Here is a 21,288-nt window from a genome sequence, read left to right as displayed (position 1 = left end):
GAGCCTGAGCCCAGGTCCCTTCTACTATAGCACACCGTACTTATACACAACACAATCTGTCTGCATAGGTACATGCCCAGACACCATCTCTGTCTCCCTCTCTCTCCCTCTTTTTCTCTGGCAGTAGAATTATGTCGTCAGCAAGATATGAGCAGCCATGTCTCCCCCCGGTAGGTGCACACTCAATGTCCTTATTTTTCCTATAGTTTAATTTTCCACTGAGAAATATTGAATTTTGGGCAGGGTGATAGTGTACCTGTCAGTGATAGGGCGTCATCTCTAACTCCCTCTGACAGGTGGACCATTATATCTGCGAGGGAAAATAATCCCTCTCGACTTTAAGGCAAGCAAATTTCAGCCCTTTTTGTTGGTGATTGCCGAAGAGCAGGAAAGAAAGGCCTCTTAACTAAATCTGCTCCGATCAGTTAATGAAAGACGTCGTTGAAAAAAGCTGATTGCTTTTTCAAAGTGAACGTACAGTAGGAGTGTTTACCAATCAGCTATTTTGAGAATCCACTTCGGTGAACCTCACTGTGGGTACACACGGATACCTATGCATACACATACATGCACAAGTATCAGTTCTCATTCATTTAGCAGAGATTGTGATCTCACTGAATTCTAAAACACAGAAATTAATCTAATATCTTTATATAGAAAAGTGAGTATAACCCACTAGGTTTGACATTTATCCACCAATTCCACAAATATATTTTTGTTTGTATGTGTTATCAGCTTCACACTTTGCCTGCGCATTGCCAAGGGATCAAAGAAGTGCAGTGTTGAATAAGTTGTGATTTGGACATGTTAATAAAATTTGAATAAAAGATAAACAGTGCCTTGCAGTCAGGCGGAGTGGGGCAGTGTGAGTTAACAGTCAGTTTGTTGACCAAGTTAAACATGTTTCCGTTTACGTCCTCGGATAAACTACATCAGTGGTCTGCAACTGGCGGGAGTCATATCTGTCCTAACAGATAATTTTTGGTAATTTGAGCTCCCATCAATAAATCTTATCTCAACTCCAGCATGCTGGGAGCTCAACCTGCTCCTCATTCCACTCCACTGTCCTCCGTGTTAAGGTTGGGAATGCCCAGTGGCCCCCTCAGTCTACTGTACCATAGATGACATCAACCCCTCTGGTCCCACATCCCTGCAACCACTTGACATTTCTATCGACATTTCCCACAGTGCTCTCACATTAAAGGGCGTGACATTTCATTTGCACACGATGTTGATTAAAATACACCCTCATCGTCTCAAGAAAAAAAATGGATGTAAGGCCAGTTTTGTACCCTCTACTTTGGGGGATGGAGAAGAGGGGAGGGAATACATGGAAGATCGGCTGATGCAAGGGATTATGGAAAGGTTCTTTGTGTAAAGACTGTATGATACAAGCCAAAGAACATTTCAGTTTTTCCAAATCTTGACATTGATAAGAGAAAGGAACCATCAATGAAAACAGATATGTATACTTTCAAGGAAACTTCAGTATTTGGCAACATTTGTCCTCACAATGCCTTTTAATGCAAATAAAACCTGATTTGAATCAAACCGAATTCAGTCCCAGTCCATCAGTGGCAGGTCACATTTGCGTCTGTGTCAGGCCACCTGCACGGTGCCACTGTCTACTGATGTGTTAGCCCCAGCTGGACTTGTGCGATCTGACTCCAGGCCAGGTCTCACCTGCCAGCTCCTATCGGCTCCTCCGCTCGTGCGCTGGCCTGGGGCCTGTCACTGATGGGCAGCCTGCCGTCCACTCTAAACGGCTGGCTTCCAGAGACATTCGCTGATGTCTCCTCTCTCCTGCCTGAAACTGCTTCTGACAACACATTGAGATGTTTATTTCCCTTCTCGGTTCATGCTTCTCCTTTGTCTCTCATAAAGCTTGGCATGGACATAAAATCTGTTTTATCTGATGGTCCTCGTATCACATGAAATTGGTCACAAGAATATTTTTAATAATGAGCTGTTGGAATATTACTTGTAATACCTCATGCACTCCAGCTGAATGAGACGAGCGCTGACCTGTGTTTCCACTCATTCTCACGGCACAGCGGTCAGAGTGCCGTGACATCTGTAACTCAATTATATTAAATTAGCACAAAGGGAAGTGTATAACCATAAAAAAGGCATTTATGGTATACGTTTATCCCCAAGCAGCCAATAGGAATCCAGAAAATAGTAACATAGTAACCTAATTAAAAGCAGTTGATGTAATACCCAATGACCGCTCAATTGTTAAACTAGGGGAGGTGTATAGGTTAATCATAGCCTGTGAGCAGCTTTCATGTAATAGAACCATAATGTGATAATTAGTTCACTTTTACCCAAACTTATCTATGTCAATAAAAAATATAGCTGAGCATACACACACACTAGGTGCCTTGGCCTGATCCAATAAATCACAGTAGACGAAACATCGACTATTCCATGCTGCCCTGGATCATGTACAAGCGTCGCCATAATGAGTGTCTACCATTACTACAAGGTGTTTGATCACCATTATGCCTCACAGATATGTTAATTTAGCGACTATTATATGAAGGTTGCCCTTGCACCTTGAAAGTATTTCTGTAATTACTATGGTGACAGCGTTGTCCCACATGGTTACACTATTATAGCCCAAGAGGTTGTGTTTAAAGAGTGATGCCGTTATTAGCATAGCTTTTGTTGTAAGCAAATTCCGTAACCTACAAATTGGCACAGTTAAAGCAATGATGTGAGAAGAAGTGGGACTTTTTGCATGTTTCCAAAAAAAAAAATGCCAGCATATAACTTTCTAGAAATAATCTTTTGCATTTCTCATCTTGAGTAGAGAAGTTGATCCCAATTTCTTATATTCTAACCCTCTAATGAACTGCTCCATTTTGCAGCACGCCATTGCACACAAAAAAATGTGTGTGTGCTCCCGGCAGCAATTCCTCCAGCTGCTGGCTACAGTTACAGTGCACATATCATAGACTACCATCAAGTTATGGAGATGACAGTTATATCATCAACTCCATCAGCCCTCCTCAGTGAAACAATTTCTAGTGTCTACAGGGGCAGACACAAACAAACCGTTTTCCTGATATTCTTTTTCCAGGCAATCGGGCTGCAAGGGTCCCTCCCAGCTCGAGGGGACGGCAGCAGGCCTGTGGAGAAATGGATAGAGGGAGAGAATAGGAATACAGGGAGGGAGGTGTGTGTGTGTGAGAGAGAGAGATGAAACAAAAGAGAGAGACAGAACGACAAAGAGGGGAGAGAGGGGAGCCTAAATTGGGAATCTATTACTGAGGCATGGCTACAGCAGCCCCTCTCTGTCTCCCATAAACACACAGAAATGTGTTCAAGTGCAGGGGCTTTATAAGTTTCCCCTTCTCCAGAGTAATGTGCTTTGAATGGCTGGTAAAATGGGACTGGGAGAATTTCATTCCCGCTGCCTCCCCAGGCGATTCACCTTTGCCCCACCGATGATATGAGCCCTTTTCTATTTTTTTTCCACTTTTACTCTCCCTCGTTCCCTCATTCCATCTACCTGACTGATGGAGAGGAGGAGAAATAAATGGAGAGCAGTGGCACAGCAGGGGATGCCGAGACGAGAAGTGGAGAGGGAGAGAGAGGCGCGAGCGGGTGGGGATGAGGATCGGGGGGTACAGGGCTTATTTATTTAGTGGAATGAGGCAGGTGCGTTATCCACAGCTCAGATTAGCTCATCTGTTTATGCTAAATGCCACACCATGGGAAGCGCGGCCGTGTCACAGGAGGTACAGAAACCCATTTTTCTCACTGTCTGCTGCTCGCGCCGATGGCTGGTTCTGCTCTATTCGCCCGTCAGACCTTCCCTGAGATCCACGTATCGGATGTAGTCAACAGATTATTGGCTTTCCTTTTCACTTAGCTGCGTGTATCTAGTTACCTAATAATCCAGCTCACCGATACGCTTGTTTCTTATTTCGCTTGATTCAATTACGCGAAGGGACATTTTCTTTTTGATTTGCAAAACACAACTGAGGTAGTGCTTTCTGCGGCTCCCTCTGAACCTCTGGGTCCCTGTGCACCCAAATGAGTTGACTCAGAGATTAAAGCGCGTTCAGGTCCCGCGTTGGCCCCTATACTAACATGAAGTCATGGAGCCCTGGGTTCTGGGTCTCTCAGCACCCACTTAAACATGACTGATGGACTGTAAGGCATGGTAACACTAGATGTTAAAAACATTATAGCGACAGAACAACATCCAGTTGTTCATGTAATGCACATGCATGATGAAAGTCGTAGCTCGGGGACATGCTATCCCCTGCGTGTGTATGTTATGTGCTGCTTACACCCTTATATGGTCACACTGGAGTTTAGAGAATAAGTGCGCTATTATATTTCAGACACTACATCATATTGGACTTATCACCTTTACTCAGTATAAAGTGCTGCAAGCTTTAGATAAAGACAATGAACTCCATTATTTATGTATATCAATCTTCACTAAGAACTGTTTATATGACTGTAAGTGATTCAATGTATAGATAGTTAGATGTACAGTGTAGATTAGCAGAAAATGCTTATTTATACTGGCTGCACAACTTTAATTTCCCTCTCAGGTAAAAGCATAAACACATGATCGAATGTGCGCCTGTCATCAGAGGAGCTGCTGAAAATCAGTCTGATATATATTTCAGGTCTAGATGAGAGATTGTCACATGTTGGATTGAGCCAAAGGAAATACAAAAAAAGCAACAGTGAAAGAAATATTACACCTGTTCTTCCAGTTGTGTTTTGCGCGGTGCCCGGTGGTCATATTCTCCTCCATTAACCCTGAACTTGTTCATTACCGCGTGATGTTTCCGCCTCTGCACACCAGGAGGAGAGCGTGGCCGAGCACCGACCTTTCACCTCTCTGTCCTCATGCGGAAAATCCTCTCGATAAGACCTGTAATGGCTGAAACGTTATTGCGTGTGTGTGCGTGTCTTTTGTGTATCCACCTTGTGCATAGCATGTGAGAGGGTCGTAACCCCCGCTGCATGTGTGGCTCCCACCTCCGTCCTCCTCCGCTCATCTCTCTCGGCTCGCTGAGCTGCCGGGCCGACACCGGGTGTTCTGTTTTGCTGCCTTTAGAAGATGCTCGGTAATGCTCCCGTGCTGGCATCGCTCACTCTTCTCCAGTGGCCAGAGTAAATGGAGCAGCTTTTCACAAACAATAAATCCCAGAGGGTCCCTCGGTTTCCCCCTCTCCCCCTCACCTCAGAGCACTGGCTTTTCATTTGTTTTATTTACATAGCCGCCTTTATGAGCTTTCATCAGCAGGTCTGCTTATATGGGAAACTAATGGCTTCTCAGAGCTGTAATTCCAAAGTGTGTGCGTGTTTGTGCGCATGTGTGCATGTGTGCATCCATCCATATATTCTATGTTGGTATTTCCACCCATGGATTTGCATCTGTATGTGTGTGTGTGTGTGTGTGTGTGTGTGTGTGTGTGTGTGTGTGTTTATTGTCCACTATCTTGAGAGCTAAAATCAACATTTTCATGAAGGCTTGTGTTTTTTGCCCAATATATCCCTCGACTTCACTTTTCACTTTCTCCTCCCTCCTCCCTCCTTATTTCCTATATCTTTTCTCTGTCTGCCTGGGAATCCATTTTTCAACCTTACATTTCTCATTGATTATCCATCATCACCACAGCTACGCTACAAGATTCGCTGAATAAATGCCAGAAATTAGGTTTGCCTTAAGATCTAACTGCTTTACTAAATGCTTTAATGCAACACTTCTGACTTCTGTTTATCTCCTTAGTGTGTAATTTACCTGTTTTAATATATGGTCAGTTGCATTATTTCATCATGTGTCAGTTTTCCTGTTTTTATATTTTGTTATTTTACAGTGGGCAGTAAACTCAGCGGGCAACGCAGAAATAAACAGACACATTTATGTTGTGGGAAAAATAACACTTCCACCACCTCTGCTCCCCTCCTCTCCCTGTTTAACGCCCTCTGTGCCCCCCTTGGGCTAAACAGAAATAGGTCCAGCTTAGGGCCATAATTGGTCTTGATCCTTAGGCTGCAGGCATATTCCAGCGGTGGGTCTGGATGGGGGGCTTGTTATGTGTGAAAAGGTGGCAGGGGAATGCCTGGCCAGTAATTAACAGTGTGCAGGAGACTGTGGAGGAGGAAATTTAAAAGTGAATGGGGGAGGCCAGTTCATTCTATGGCCCCCGCTCTGCCTCTCTCTCTCCGCCTCCTCTGTTTCTCATCTATTCAGTCTTGCCTGTTATTGGAGCTGATGGGTTTATAGAGATTTTCACACTTTTGGAAGTTGAGCTGGCATTGTGAATTTGTTTTTTTTCGCTCACTCCCCCGTTCCGCGCCCCCTTTGGCCCGGCCCGCCCGCCACACACAAGCATGCTCCCCCTTCAACTGCCTCAACTTTTTCACTCACTCACTCTGAGCCAGTTTCTTGCCTTGAATGGAAGTTAATTGGTACTATGTAAAAAAAAAAAAAGTGCAAATACTTTGTTTTGGAAAGCATAAAAATCTCTTAAATAGCAGTAAACTAAACTAGAATATATTCTCAGAATAAGAGAAAAGCTGCTTTCAGACATGTAATGAACCTCAGATAATCTTTAAATTAGGGGCTAAATGTGAGAACGCAAATGTCTCAGATCAGTTGCTGTGGACATTCTCCTGAGTCGTTTCTGCCAGCTCCTTAAGTATCTAGATAATGCCTGAGTGAGTCCATGGGGGCAGGATATTTTTTACAGGATTCACCGCAAGTAAGTGTTGATGACGTTTCAAACACTTCAACATGCAAAGACAAAGAGAACATTTGAGAGCTTTCGGTGATAAGGGCTGACATTGGTGTTGTAAACGAAAACACTCGATCCGACCCGGAGCATCTCCTGCTGTGTTTACAATATGTAAAAGGCAAACGCCGCAAAGTGTTCAGATCCAAATGTCCAGACTTATTTTTAAATTGTCTGATAACTTCTTAAGACTGCAGTTTGACCTTCACTCATCTGGGGACCCGTGTCTGTGTGTGTCCTCCTGTCTCTATTGTTAATTGGCTGCCTCTAAACCCATATTTATTCAGGATCCATCTCTGTATCTTATCTCTGACAGACTGGAGGACTCACTCACCCACTCAATCACTCACCAACTCACTCGGCACAGAGTTAAGTCTCCATCTTGTATAGATTTAGTCTACACAGTGTTTCCCATGGCTGAGCTGTCTAAACAAAGAGAGGAGTTGAATAAATTGTAACACAAACCGCACAAATATTATAATAACATTGCGGAATGATTAATGTGATACAGTTAGGGTATAAACAAGTCCGTGAGTTGGTGACCCCTCATGAAAAAGACGCTTATTCTAGTTTTTCAAATGTCTCGACAGCCTTCAAATGGCTTGTCTGTAGTCGGCGATGGACAAAACTTTCCCCACACATGAACACGTTTCCTCTTCCCTTTATTGTTCCTTTTCCGGGGCCGCTTGTAAACAAACTTAAGTTTCTCCTTTAAAAGTTCAATTAGCTTTATTCGCATGAAAGTTGATAAGCAAAGTTGCTGCATACAATTAGGAACAAGACGGGTAAATATCACCGCATTATAAATGCATATTTCACTAAGCTTACATTAATATACAATTTGCCAGCAAAAAGTAAAACAACAACCCTGTCATTGTGGCTCCTTGTTAAAAATACATTTGTATGCTTACACATCTGAAGTATAGGCAAATCTGAATTTGCTGCCTTCAGCTACAACCAAATAAATATTTATATTCTCTCAAATTTATATTCTCTGGATACCTTCGATTGAGATGTTAACAAAATACTGCGCACACTGGTACATCTGTGTGTGTGTGTGTGCATGTGCGTGTGTGTAATAGTATTTTGTGAGAGCAACAAATTGTTGTTTGTGTCTTGTTTCTCCCTCAAGATACACTCGGGTGTTAGCATGCCAGTGTCTCCTCCGCAGCCCCTCGTCTCCTCCGCAGCCGGGCCTGGTCCAGACTAAACACGTGAGATTGAGCAGCCTGTTTACGGTGTTCAGGCAGGCAGGCGGACGGACGGACAGGAAGTGGGCTAAGCGATGAGAACCTCCCCGACAGCTCCGGAGATAAATGGATCCTCTGCTAAATGAAGGAAGGAGAGACTTCAAATGAGCCGTCGCAGGGAAGCACCCGGAATGGGCTTTTAAACACTTTCCCAAGGTGTAGCGCAAAAAAAATGTGTGTGTGTGTGTGTGTGTGTGTGTGTGTGCCTGTGTGTGTTTTTTTAAGGATGTCTGTTCATGTGCAAGCATGTGTCCCCCCTGTGTGTGGTTTCTGGGGGTAACAGGTGGGAGCTATGCCATGTCCTGGTTAACAAGAGTGTTATTGTGTTGTCCTGTCCTGCATGACTGACCGTCAGCTGTGCAGGGTCATCCTCCTTCCCCCTTAACCCCGGAACACTAACACGCCAGCCACGCATGCCCGCACACACATAACACACACACTTTTCAGACGGACACATGCATGCGGCCTCGGCGACACACCCAATCGCGCACACACAAACGGGTGGTTGTTATGCATCAGTTGGTGGCCTGTAATTGAATGACATGATCAGTGGATATTTCTGATTTGGTGGCCCGATGCACCCCAGTGATGAGGCATCTGCTCTCCTCTTTTTTTTCCTGCTGGAGAACAGTTCCATGCTGTATACACACACATACACACACACACGCACACAACTCCTCCCCGCTGCACACATACACATAGCTTTCCTAAGTCACTCACACACAGTGCCCCAGGGCAGTCTTGCAGTTCGGTAACACTACCCAACAACAATACTCCCTCAACTGCTTGGCTGTTTACTTTCTGAAAGAGTTAAAGTCTTCCACTTAAAGGATTACCTTACGCTTCCCTGAACCCCATGCCCTCGTTGGCCTATGCTCTCACCTCAGTGCCACACACACACACACACACACATGCCCGTACATCCACGAACACAAAAACACACATGCATGACCAGTGGTGGGAAGTAGCGAAGTAGAAATACTTTGTTACTGTACTTAAGTCGATTTTTCACATATCTGTACTTTACTTAAGTATTTTCCTGACATTTGAACACAAATTTCTGTACTTTGTACTTCATATATTCTCAAAACTGGCTTGTTACTTGAGCAGCGGAGGTTTTAAATTATATGCATTATAAATTATATGCATATTGTTGTTATAATTTTTCAGTCAGTTGAAATAAATCTTGAAGAGAAAAAATTGGGGTTTTGTCTCTGTATAGGCCTACCATAAAATGCACTTAGCATTTTTAATTTTGATACTTGTACTTGTACTTTTGATACTTAAGTACATTTCAACACCAGATACTTTTGATACTTAAGTACATTTCAACACCAGATACTTTTGATACTTAAGTACATTTAATATGAGCTACTTTAAGACTTTTACTCTGGTCATTTCCTGACGGGGGTGACTTTTACTTTTACCGGAGTCACTTTCAGGTACGATATCTGTACTTTTACTCAAGTATGGCTTTCAAATACTTTATACACCACTGTGCATGACCACACTCACGCACACACATGTCCAACCTGAGGCTGACAGCCACACAAAGACGAGGATGAAGCAACATCGTGCACTGATGGAGATTGCCTTTGTGCCTGTCTTACCTTAATCTATTCTTCTCTACCAGCTACTGACTTTTCACCAGAGCAATAAAGAGCTGTCAGGAACCACGCGTCCTTCTGATCAGCTCCTCATTTATTTAACCAAGAGGGGGATTTTTTTTTTCACCCCCATTTCTTTTACATCTAAACCATTTAACATTAACTTCCTGTTCTTTTACTGCTGAGGATGTTTTACTTTTTTTTTTACCCCTTGTAAAACATTGGAGAACATGCGTTTTCAACATTTCCGTTAGTCCTGCACCGTGATTGGATGCACTCGGGCTAACTTTTCGGGAGTGGAGTCCCTCTCCTCTCCCTCTATCCCTCTCTCCCTCTCTCCCTCTCTCCCTCTCTCCCTCTCTCGCTCTCTCTGCACTCTGAAGTGGAGCTCAAGTGCTCTGACAATCTCCACCTTCTCTTATAAAGCACCCCCCTCCTGGGCTGGGCGGGGCGATCAAAGCACTGAGGCGGGGACGCCGGGTCGTAACTGACGGACTTGTTTACCAACAGACTAATTATTGCCCCCCCCCCTGCACTGCTCCTTGCAAGGCACTGCCTGGCTCTCTGCATGAAGCATTGTGCTCAAAGCAAAGGGTAAGAATCAGGGTCTGAGGGAGCAGGAGGGCCGGAGGCGTGTCAGCAACCCCCTCGCTGACTTGAGCAATTAGGTGCGTGTGGGTTTTGTACCGGCAGGTGTGCGCTGGAAGCCGTGCCCATCGTTATACTCTCTGAGCCCGTTGCGTGCTTGAATGCCCCTCTATCTGAGGAATTCCTCTCATTTATGAGCTATACGTGCATGTCTGTGTTAGCTTTTCTCCTAATCGGGGAGTTGTTACTGTTATAACCTCCTACAGCCTCTTGTCTCCCAGCTTAACAAAAAGCCACATAAAGGTCCGGGGGGGTTTTAGGCTCTTATGCCGCCCAGCACCCGTTTAATTACAGCTCTCGTAGGGCAGGAAATGCCAGGCTTATGGGGGTATCAGGCCCAGCACTGTGGCACAGAGATGTCCGTTTTGCTATAATCCACCTCCCTGGATAAACATTCAACAAGGATTGAGCCACTTTGCACGTCTATTTGTAGCCACACAGTGGGGGGGGGGGGGTACTAGCCCCACGCAGATGGATGGAGAGACACCCACATTTCCAAAGAGAACAACAGACACATAATCCGAAATTCTAATTACTCGGGTAGTGTGCATTTTATTTTATATGTCTGACACCACTCTTTGGCACATATCGGCACACAAGATGACCTTTAAAAGAAACACATGCATCAAGGCACTTGCATAAAGTCACAAAGTCACTCACACACACCTAGGAGGGCCCCTAAATTAACATAATGTCATGCCTGCCCCTTGGAGAATGCAGTAGACAGCTGACTACTGGAGCTTATGAGAATGCTCAGTTGTCAAGAGGCAAGAATTCACATGAAGGTGCCGCTTCCAGTTTATGTGCTATGCATAACCCCCACATGCCAGCTAGTGCACATGGTATGTACATGTGTGTGATGTGGGGTTATGTATGTGTGTGTCGGGGGCAAGTTTGCATGTGCACGTATCCCACTTTATAACACACTGCGTCTGAAGGTGTTTATGAACTCTGTCTGTGCATGTGCATATGTGTGTCTGTATTATATTTTTGAATCTGTTGCATATCTGATCGCCCTCGTAGTGCCTTTTCAAGTGTGCACGTGTGTGTGTGAGTGTGTGTTTGTGTATCTTGAGTGTGAGAGAGAGACAAAAAGAAGACAAAAGACAGGCAGAGAAAGCCAGATCCCACAAAGACTCAACACTCCGTTTGATGTTGCTTTCCTGACCTTGCGAGGTGTGTGAACACACATCCTGTTGGGAGTTTAGCTCCAGCAGCACGAGGAAATGTGCAACTGAAACATACTTTTCTCATGATGGCATTTGACAAGTGGGTTAGCTATTTCACTGTCGTCTTTAGAGGTCACTGCGAGGTCTGTGTAAGACACCCCCTAATCCTCTGCCTTTCTTCTCCTTCGCACCGTCCACAGCGTGACATGTGAGATATTACTGGTAGAAATTTTTTACATGATAATATGAAAGAGAAAAACTGGCGAGAATTCCACACATTTGCTCGGGGCCATTTTTCTTTGTCATTTCAAGACTTAAATCACTGTGTCCTATGATCCATCAGGACTGTATTGATTCAGCTGGCTACCAGTCAGTTATTCCAGAGTACAGTAGATATGAAACCAAATCTCAGGCCAGTGGCTGAAAAATATATATGACTAGAGCGAACAGGCCTAATCCTTGGTAGTAAAAAATATGTCAAAGGGCCATGCTGTCACCAGCGGTATGTTTTGTTCCAGGGTCACTCATTTTCCAGGAGGTGTGCGAAATAGCACTGACCCCACAAAACTCCTGACACTGAAGCATGGCATGTCACAGGTGAGCCCTACAACATGGAACACACACACACACGCACTCACACACACACACACACACACACACACTTACCAACACTGAGCAAATCAACAGCTGGCTACAGTAGATGGTGCGCCTGTTGTGTGAGGGTGAAATTCACAGACACACTGCTAAGGTTATTGAAGCCCTGAAATTTTGTGCATTTCTTCACTGAAAGTGCTGTTAGAATGGATTGTGTACGTGACCTGGGGTAACGGACATTGCAAAAGAGACCTGCAGTAATTGAGCCGTAGCTCAAGTAAAGACCGACTCCTGCACAAAGAGCTGCTCACCTGTTTGTTCAAAGTTTATCGAAGCCAGAATCAGTTCACAAAACCCTGAACCGGAGAGTCACTTGTTGTAGCCATTGCCGTGAACTCTGTTTTTGTGATCAACAACATCGCTTACTTTCATGTGTCCGCTGCTACAGAGTCCTTTATGTCCGTTTATTCAAAGTTTGTTATTATTGAACGTATATTACATCTAAAAATCACCAAAAATGTTACACTGCACTTCCTAGGGCCCTTAACAATACACATGCCGACAGCACGTTTCCTTTTTATTCAAAGAACAACGTGGGATGTTTTACACATCGGTTATATCAGAGTCCACCTTTTGTAAGTGATGAGTCAATCCTCGCACAAGAGCAAACCCACCCACTCCCCCCGTCCACCTCATTCTCACCCAGTGACTCAACTCCCCCCCCCCCTCGTTCCATGTCTCTCACCCTGGCTTCACCCAACTTTCTCAACCGTGCCTCCCTTCAAACACCAGGCCATTTCCGCTCTCTTCCCCTGCTCAACAAATATGTTCTTTGGAGCCCTTCCCAGAATACTTTGGCATACACCAATGCCCACTCCCAATCTGCTCTCTTGTTTGACAATGATCCAGACGACAGCAAGGGGGCAGTGAAGGTGGCGGGAGGGTACGCCCATATAGTTACCGAGCACTCATGGCACAAGTAGCCCTCAAGAAATAAAAAGAGATGCGAGGGAGGAGCAAAAAGAGGAGAGAGGGAGCTTTACCTCATGCCCTCTTCCTCGTAATATGGCATTAATGTGAGGACACGGTTTGTTCTCGGGGGACGGGCTGCACAAAGTGAGCTCCTGCCTAAAAATATCCATTCTTGTCCTCTTTGATGGAAACTATGACTCTGCCTAACAACTGCTGTGAGGTTATGAACAAGTGATGATAGGCTGGACGAGAGAGAGATGAGAGAAAGATGGGAAGGGGGTGAGGGAGGAATGGGAGTGATGGGAAGAGGGTGAGAGAGGGATGAGAGACAGATGGGTGGGGGAGGTAGCAGTGGAGTCTGAGACAGTGCGGTAGGGAGAGAGTGATAGGGTGAAGACACGGACATGGTGGGTCAGCACATGGGTTCAACTTTCTCCTCCCTTGAACCCCCAAAAACATGGATGTTCTTAAAAGGAATCTGGGGCCATTTTATCTACTAAACTTAAACATGTTGTGACTCTAACTGAAAACACAAGCGTTTCAAACTTTCTACGTTGTATTCCCTCAATAGATATATCGTTTTCGGTAGGTCAGGGTAGTTCAGAGAATGACTCAACACAGAGGCCATTGTTGCTCAGTGGTTTTCAACTTTTGTTCATCTGCAGAATCTTTGCACTAGTCACCGTGTCAGCTGTCAACCATTTACCAAACCCCTAACTCGTATTTAGGTCTAATTACCGGTATACTCTCTGGTGCCGTCAATACCCTACTCAGCAAAGCACCCGACTCATCCCTCAAATCTCGTCAAACCTCTGTTTGTCCTCTCGTCCGCTCTCGCACTTCAGAACTGCTCACTAAGGCTTCGGCAATCTCCCGGTAATGGTGTTTTTTAAGTGGCCTGTTTGCATAGAGGGTCTATGGAGAGCGAGCCCATGATAGAGCCAGTGACTAAGTGGGGGCTGTTACAGTGACTGAACTCATATTCAGAGCCCAGTCATCCACTGGGGGACTGGCTGCTACTGTAGTCTGGCTGTGGTCTCTGAGCTATCACCAGCCAACACACTTTTAGCAGTCTACTGTAATGTGACACTTGGGGATTTTTTTCAAAGCGTCACGGCTGTGTAGCGTACTTGTACCATGTGTAGCATATGCGGCAGTTAATGCCTTTATATGTATGTCTGCATGTCCGTGTGTGTTTGCATTCACCCGCGTGAAAAACAGCGCTCGTATCTGTGTCTTCATGTGTGTGTTGAATCTGTGCATGCATAGTAAACATGCTTCCTCTGATTTGATTGTTACCACAACGAGTCCCCCTGAGTGCCCCCGAAGAATTATTAGTCCTCTGCCTTCATCTCTGCATTTAGATTTCTTTTTATGGTGTCTTGAGAATTTTTAGTGAAGTTATTTGCTCTCACTTGGCCATTGATAAAAGCTACATTAAAGCAGAGTGACTTTGATGCAGGGGAGAGGAACCTTTGGCAACGAGCCTTGATGAGACAGCCAAGCGGCCGGCCAGCCAGGTTTTCATTAGATGAATGCTGTTTGGGACTCTGGCCAGATAAGATGGGCGCCAACATACTGGAGCCAACCAATATAGTTATAGCAAGGTGCTCTCTATTTCACTTCCTCTACGTCACTGTCTGTCTCCGTGGAAGTCGGTGTCTGTCTCGCGCTGCACAACCCCGACAGAGGGTGAGACCAGTCTGAGCGGCTTCCATGCCCTTTGCAAATCAACACACCCAGAGCAGCGATTTCCATAAAGATGTCTTGGCCCAGCTTTGCTTAAGAATAGGTCGACTGAAATAGGTGGCTTAGCGGTAAATGTCAGCGAGAGATCCAAGAAGGCAGAGAGACACGGAGAGAAACAGAATGAGAGGGGAGAGTAGAGGAGAGAAAATGTGTGGAGACATAGCATGCAGAAATATGAAAAATTCAAAGGTTCATAGCTGAATTGCAGCTGTCGACATATGATTTGTAATACAGGCTTGCAGTCAAAGGATATTTTTGAAAAGGCTGTTGAATTTTTATACGTATTTGCAATATTTATTCACAAAACTTCACAGTCACTGCATAAGATAATTAGCTTGGAAGTCAAGGATTCAATTTATGTAGGAGCCAATGTCCTTCCCTCATCAAGTGCCATTAAGAACAACTACATGACGACAGTGTACCAGAATTATGTTCCTTGTCACAAGGAATAACTTATATTTCTACATTACTCATCGTTACGGACAAGGGGGAAAAAAGTGTTTCTGATTAGCTAACGATGAGAAGGCCGCTGGACAAACTGAATGAAGGTCAGCTGTGTTGTTCCAGGGTCAGTCTTTTACTGGTGGTCACACTTTTGCCCCCGGACCATGTAGGATGCCCTGGATTTCCCACAGACAATAATAGCTACAGAGAGATGTGTTGAAGAGTGCAGCTGGGGCATGACTTTCCTCCTCTGTCTGGTGACCACACACCATTTATAATGACCCGCTGAGACTCGGCTGCTCGTTCACAGAGACGACACCTAACACAGATTACTCTGTCACACAAAAAAATAGTAATATCAATCGGTATCACATGGTAGGGGGAGCAAATGCATTCCGTTTTTTTTTTATAAACCTGACACGCTGTGACGGGGAACACATATAATCTGCAGTGTTCCTTGGTGACATATCGATTGATGATGCTGAGATAATTCTGCAAGGGCATGAAATTAAAAAAAGGGGTCACTTCTGCCTTTTAGCCTCTTATCAAACATCCCCCTGTTGTATTCAGCTATTTTAGATTCCTGCATTCCTTCGCCAGGGCCCCTTGTCCTTAGTCAGCATTTAGCTTGTGAAAGACATGACCCCAAGAACGACCTGCACACACACACACACACACACTCACAGACAGACACACACACACACATATCCGATCCCCTATTAGGTTTATACCTGCATACACAAACACACAGTCTCACGCACCCATTTATGAGCTTACCAACATTTTACAGGTGTTAGAACCAGTTTCACTCGAGTGTTGTGTGTGTGTGAGTCTGTTTGTGTGTCTGTAGGTTGCATGGCAAAGCCTTCTCCCTGATTGTTTTAACTTTTGAGAGCTTGCTATGCATGCGTGCGTGTGTGTGTGTGTGTGTGTGTGTGTGTGTTTGTGCACACGCAGTGCGACAGATAGCTGATATCTATCGGGGCGTTAAGCTGATTAGTGTGAACTGTGGCCAGGTTCATTTGCATACGTTTCTTATCTCATTAGATTGGTATCAGCCTCTGTCACCATGCACGGCCTGGACCGGGATGTCTTCGTACCTCGCTCTCGGAAACACACACACACACACACACGAATACACAATCACCCTTGATGCCCCTGGCTAACAACAGCGCTAATGTGTAACACCAGCCAAGAAGTGCAGGCTCCTCATCTCCTCTTGTCACCCGCACTACTACACCGCTGTCACGGCAGCACATCACATCTTCTCCTCAGGCTCCCCGTGTCCCTGGTCTTATCAAGGTCATTAACTTGCATCTCCTACTCTCATCTCCACACTGTCACCCTTGTTCATCTCATTGTTTTTCCTCCTTTCCCCTTGTTTATCTTTTATTGTTCTTTATTTATAAGTGAAAACACGGGGTCCCTATGATTGTAGATACATTTTTTTCAGGGTTTGGAATGAAGATGTTTTATTATGTCAGGGGACAATATTGGCATCAATTTGTGTGTGTCTACTGTAAAGACATTTCAAGGATGTAATGCTTAATAGAAGGAATTGTGCAGATTAAAGACAAACAATGCAAAACAGAAACATGTATTAAGACTATTTTTATTATTGAATTGCACAGATTAATCATAGTACATGAACATAGAATTAAAAACTGGCTTTATATAGTCAGACAACATTTATCAGCTTACTTGCAGCAACTTGTCCATCCATCCATCCAAGCAGCTTATCCTTAGAGGGTCCTGGGAGGAATGGAGCAAATTCCAGCTGACATGGGCGAGAGCTGGACTACACCCTGGACACCCTCCAATTAATTGATTAATCTGCATGTGTTTAGACCACAGAATAACCACACAGACATAGGAAAGGCCCCAGCCGGCCCTCAGGTTTTAACCCAAAAAACATTCATGCTGTCAGGAGACTGCTAACCACTGCACCACCGTGTCGCCCAGCAGCAACATAGATATCATCATAGGTATCATTTGCCTCTGCATGATTTTACGCCCCTGTTCAAGCGTTTGAACTCCGTGGACGTTTATAGAAGATTTAACACGATGGCCATTAGACTATCAAAAACTCATGCATGATGATGACCCTTGATTTATCACTTGACATGTTTATTGATAAATGAAATGACACATTTGTTTTTTGGATGTAAAGCAAAACTGTAATTGGGTCTTCCTGATACATGAGTAAGAATAACACAGAGAGTTTAATAGTTTTGCATTTCACCATGAAATAATCTTTTATCTCGCGTTACAGCGGCAGCCTTGTTACTTTGAATCATTTGAAGAGCCACTCGCTCCGCTAACACTCGTGTGGTTTCCTCAGGCGGTGCTGATGTTTAAAGACGCGTCTCACTCCGCTACTAGATAACATTTTATTTACTATCATGCGTTCCCGTCCAAGGACAGCATTAACACTTTGTTTTATGAGTTCTGTCAGTGCCGCCACGCCTGTGGACAAACCAATACATTGTTCTAATTTATCCATCAGGTCCTCGCCCGCCTTGAGTGAGCGGACCTGCGCTGAGTGCTTGTTTCAGCATTGCTCAGTCATCTCCTGTACAAATTTCCATTGTCAGGCCAGACCGCGGCTACTGATGGAGACATACTGTATATCATTGCCTGGGCGGCCGGTGGAGAGACATAGAGGTCATATTAATTTTAAGTTAGAGCCAATAGTGGAGGTTACAGTGTGCTGAGGTTAGCATATGTCCTCCTATAGCAATTTCAGTGCATCTACATTCATAAACAAGGGGATGGTGAGGAAGTCTGAAAGTACAATAAAACTGTCATGGCTGGAGGGAGACCTTTGCTTTATAATATTATCACCCTCCTCAGTCAGAGAGTATGGCTGTGCTGCATCTCCATGGGTGACAGGTTTAGGAATGTGCACCTTGAGAATGGGAAGAAAACAACGTGAGATAAGAGTTTTAGTGGGGAAGGTCGGGTGGGGGGGGGGGGCATAATAGCTAATTGGCTTGAAGCAATTTTCTTTAGTATTTTCACATTCTTTCTCCAAGTGTTGCTAATCAGTTTTACGTCATTGTTTGCAGCAGGATTAACTAATAAAGTATAAAGGATACATTTCTGCATGAGACTGGAAAGGATCTGAATTCCATATGAATTGTCTGATTGTTGTAAACATGGTACAACAGCCTTGTCTGCTAAGAAAACACAAACCTGAGTTCGACCCTGTGATGTCTGAAGAGCTGTTACTAGCCTTTTACTGAGCTGGAACCAAACATGCCGACAATCAGAACAGCGTGTATGGTCAGTGCAGTGTGGAACATAATGTTAGACCATGAAACTAATGCCTGGTTGAAATGGTTCTGTGTGCTACACATAAACCACAACTTTGCAACAGTCATGGAGTTCGTGAAGTGGTTCATGCCAAGTGTCATCTCCTTTCCATTGCACACTACAAGGAACGATGCATGGTTTTGAGACTATTTACTCTTATGTGTCTTTTTTTAATCTTATCTATTGATACTATTTTATAATAATATTACAAAACTTGTTGTGAGGAAGTAAGTTTGTGGTCACTTTATTTTAAAGTATTGCTTTGCAGTATAAAGACCGCAGCGGTGTAGGTCTAACATTCACAGTGGTATGAGATACTTTGAGGAATGTTAAGTTTAAAATATTATGGTCTATGAAATAGTAATAATAATGACAACAACAATAATATGAATAATTAAACTTTGCTCGATAGCACGTATCAAAATCATCTTCTCTACAAAAAAACATGGAAGTAAAACAATGCAGAATAAAAAGAAAGATAACATAGAAGAAAATATTAAAAACCAACAACATACATTCAAACCAGTGAATAAACATTCATTCAAAGGCTTTCCTATAAAAATAATGTTTTAAGCAATGATTTAAAAAGACATGATTCCAGAGTCTCGGGTCCTGACAGGTCCTGACGTTGGTCACCCTTGATTACCAGCCTTGACTTAGGATCTACTAGCATTGGTCGTTAGTTGCTCTGTTATTTAACCGGGGGCCAGCCAATGCATGAGCTTTAGAAGTTATTTTTAAAATAATCCTAAAACCAATCCACAATTTAACTGGCAGCCAAGGAAGGGATTTGGGCTGTACACTTGGTGATACTAACCAACCCCCCCCCCCCCCCAGTTTGTTATCAACTTTCTCAACTTTATTTCACAAAGTTCTACAACTTTACCACAAGGAGAAGATTGAGTCTGTGTCAGATGGAAAATATGATGGAAGTTTTTCCCCTGACCTCCACTAAATGTCGAGATTTCAACATGAGAGTCTCACAGTTTACCTGTTAGTGATTATTTTGTACCCTTACATGTACCTCCTCTGCGATGAAAGAAGTACATGTACACGCCTGCGGGTTAACTGTTAGTTAGAGTTAGTCGGGAAAAGAGAGCTGCAGAGACAGCCCCTCACATCTCGGTTTCCTTCAAGAGGCTAATGCTTTATTTATAACACTGCACCCCCCAGGTGCGCACCCCGGGTCCCTGCACAGCCCTTTCTCTTCCCCACAGGTATACTCCGCGCCTCTGCCTTGTGCCGTGCTACCTAGCGCACCTTCACATGCCGTTCCTTTCAACATCCCACTCCTACGGCTGCAAAAGAGGAGGAAGTTGAGGAGAGGGATACAAAGAACTCGGCGTAACGCAACATACAATCTGCAGACTGAAGCGGTTTCACAGCCGTGGTCTCCGAAGTCTCGCTGCAGCTCTCTGGTGTGCTCGAGAGAAAGAATCCCCTATCCTCCAGCCCCGCTCGCTCCCGCCGAGCCGGAAAACACCACAGAGGAGAAAGACAGAGCGAGAGATGGAGCAAAAGAAATGTTGGGGAACACTAAAGGAATGGAGAAGTAGAATTGGAGGTGGTGGGGCAAGGGGGGGGGGGGGGCGGTGATTGGAGAAGACAAAGAACTGTGCGGGGGGGTTGAGGAGAAAGGAGAGATTGAAGAAAGCATGATAAAGAAGGGAGAGAAATGGTGTCTAGCTCTTTTTAAACTTGGAGATGCTCAATCCCTTCTTCTCACTCCAACCTGCATTTCTGGGTCACTAGAGACATTTAAACTGCACTTATAATTAACAGCTATTTTTAAACAGGGAGGGAGAAGTGGAGCGGTGGCGAGGTACAAAAGCATTAAAATTGCCCCAGATTCGCTATTGAATAGGACACATCAAGGCAATATGCTGGCAGATCAAAGTGAGCGAGGAGAAAGGAGACAGGGCCGATCAGTGGGGATAAATTGTTCCTTTTATAATGGCATAAGAATAGACCTCTCTGCAGCTGAAACAATTTAATAACTGCATTCATTACCTCTGTCCAGCCCGTCTCCCTGTCTGTCTGCTGCACAATGTGCAAACGCCTCTGCCATGCACTACCCCTCTTTGTCTCTCGTTCCCCCCTTTTTCCCTTTGTCTTCCAAACTTATCACCTCACTCACTCTCTTTCTTTCTCTCCGTCCCCCCGTATTCTCTCCTCCTCCTCCCTCCCTCCCTCCCTGCCCACCCTCCGTCGCAAGGCAGCATCCTCCACCTGTCCCCCAGCACCTTATCCCCACCGCCTCGCCTCTTGCATACTTCAGCAGTAGCTACAGTAGCAGAGGTTCCACAGAGCCGATGTGCTGCAGGCCCCCACAATGAAGATGTGCAATGTCTGACACTCTTGGAATGAGAGCCCTAATAGAAGGGGAAGCGGTTATCACAGAGCTCCCCCAGGACCAGCCTCTGTGTGCCTGACGCTAATTATGGCGCATGCAAATGAATGTGCAGCATTAAAGTCAGGAGGAGCCTGCATGACTCCATGTAGAGGGCTTGTGTGAGTGTGAGTGTGCATGTATCTGTACTGTCCGTGTGTGTGTGTGTGTGCAAAATATGCTGTTCACAGTGTGACTACTTGAGCTTGTTTGGATACATATTAATGTGTGTTTTCGGCACACATGTCTGTGCACAGCAGGAGTAAACCACCAGGCCAACACCCGTTTTACCTTTTTACACCTGCATTGGTTTGGATACTTACACTGATTCATTCTTTATTCTTTTATTCATTAGTATAGACTCACAGAGTAGGCCATGCA

Source organism: Limanda limanda, chromosome 5 (genome assembly GCF_963576545.1).
Source record: "Limanda limanda chromosome 5, fLimLim1.1, whole genome shotgun sequence".
Taxonomy (NCBI): Eukaryota; Metazoa; Chordata; class Actinopteri; order Pleuronectiformes; family Pleuronectidae; genus Limanda; species Limanda limanda.
Note: the sequence above shows the minus strand (reverse complement) of the source record.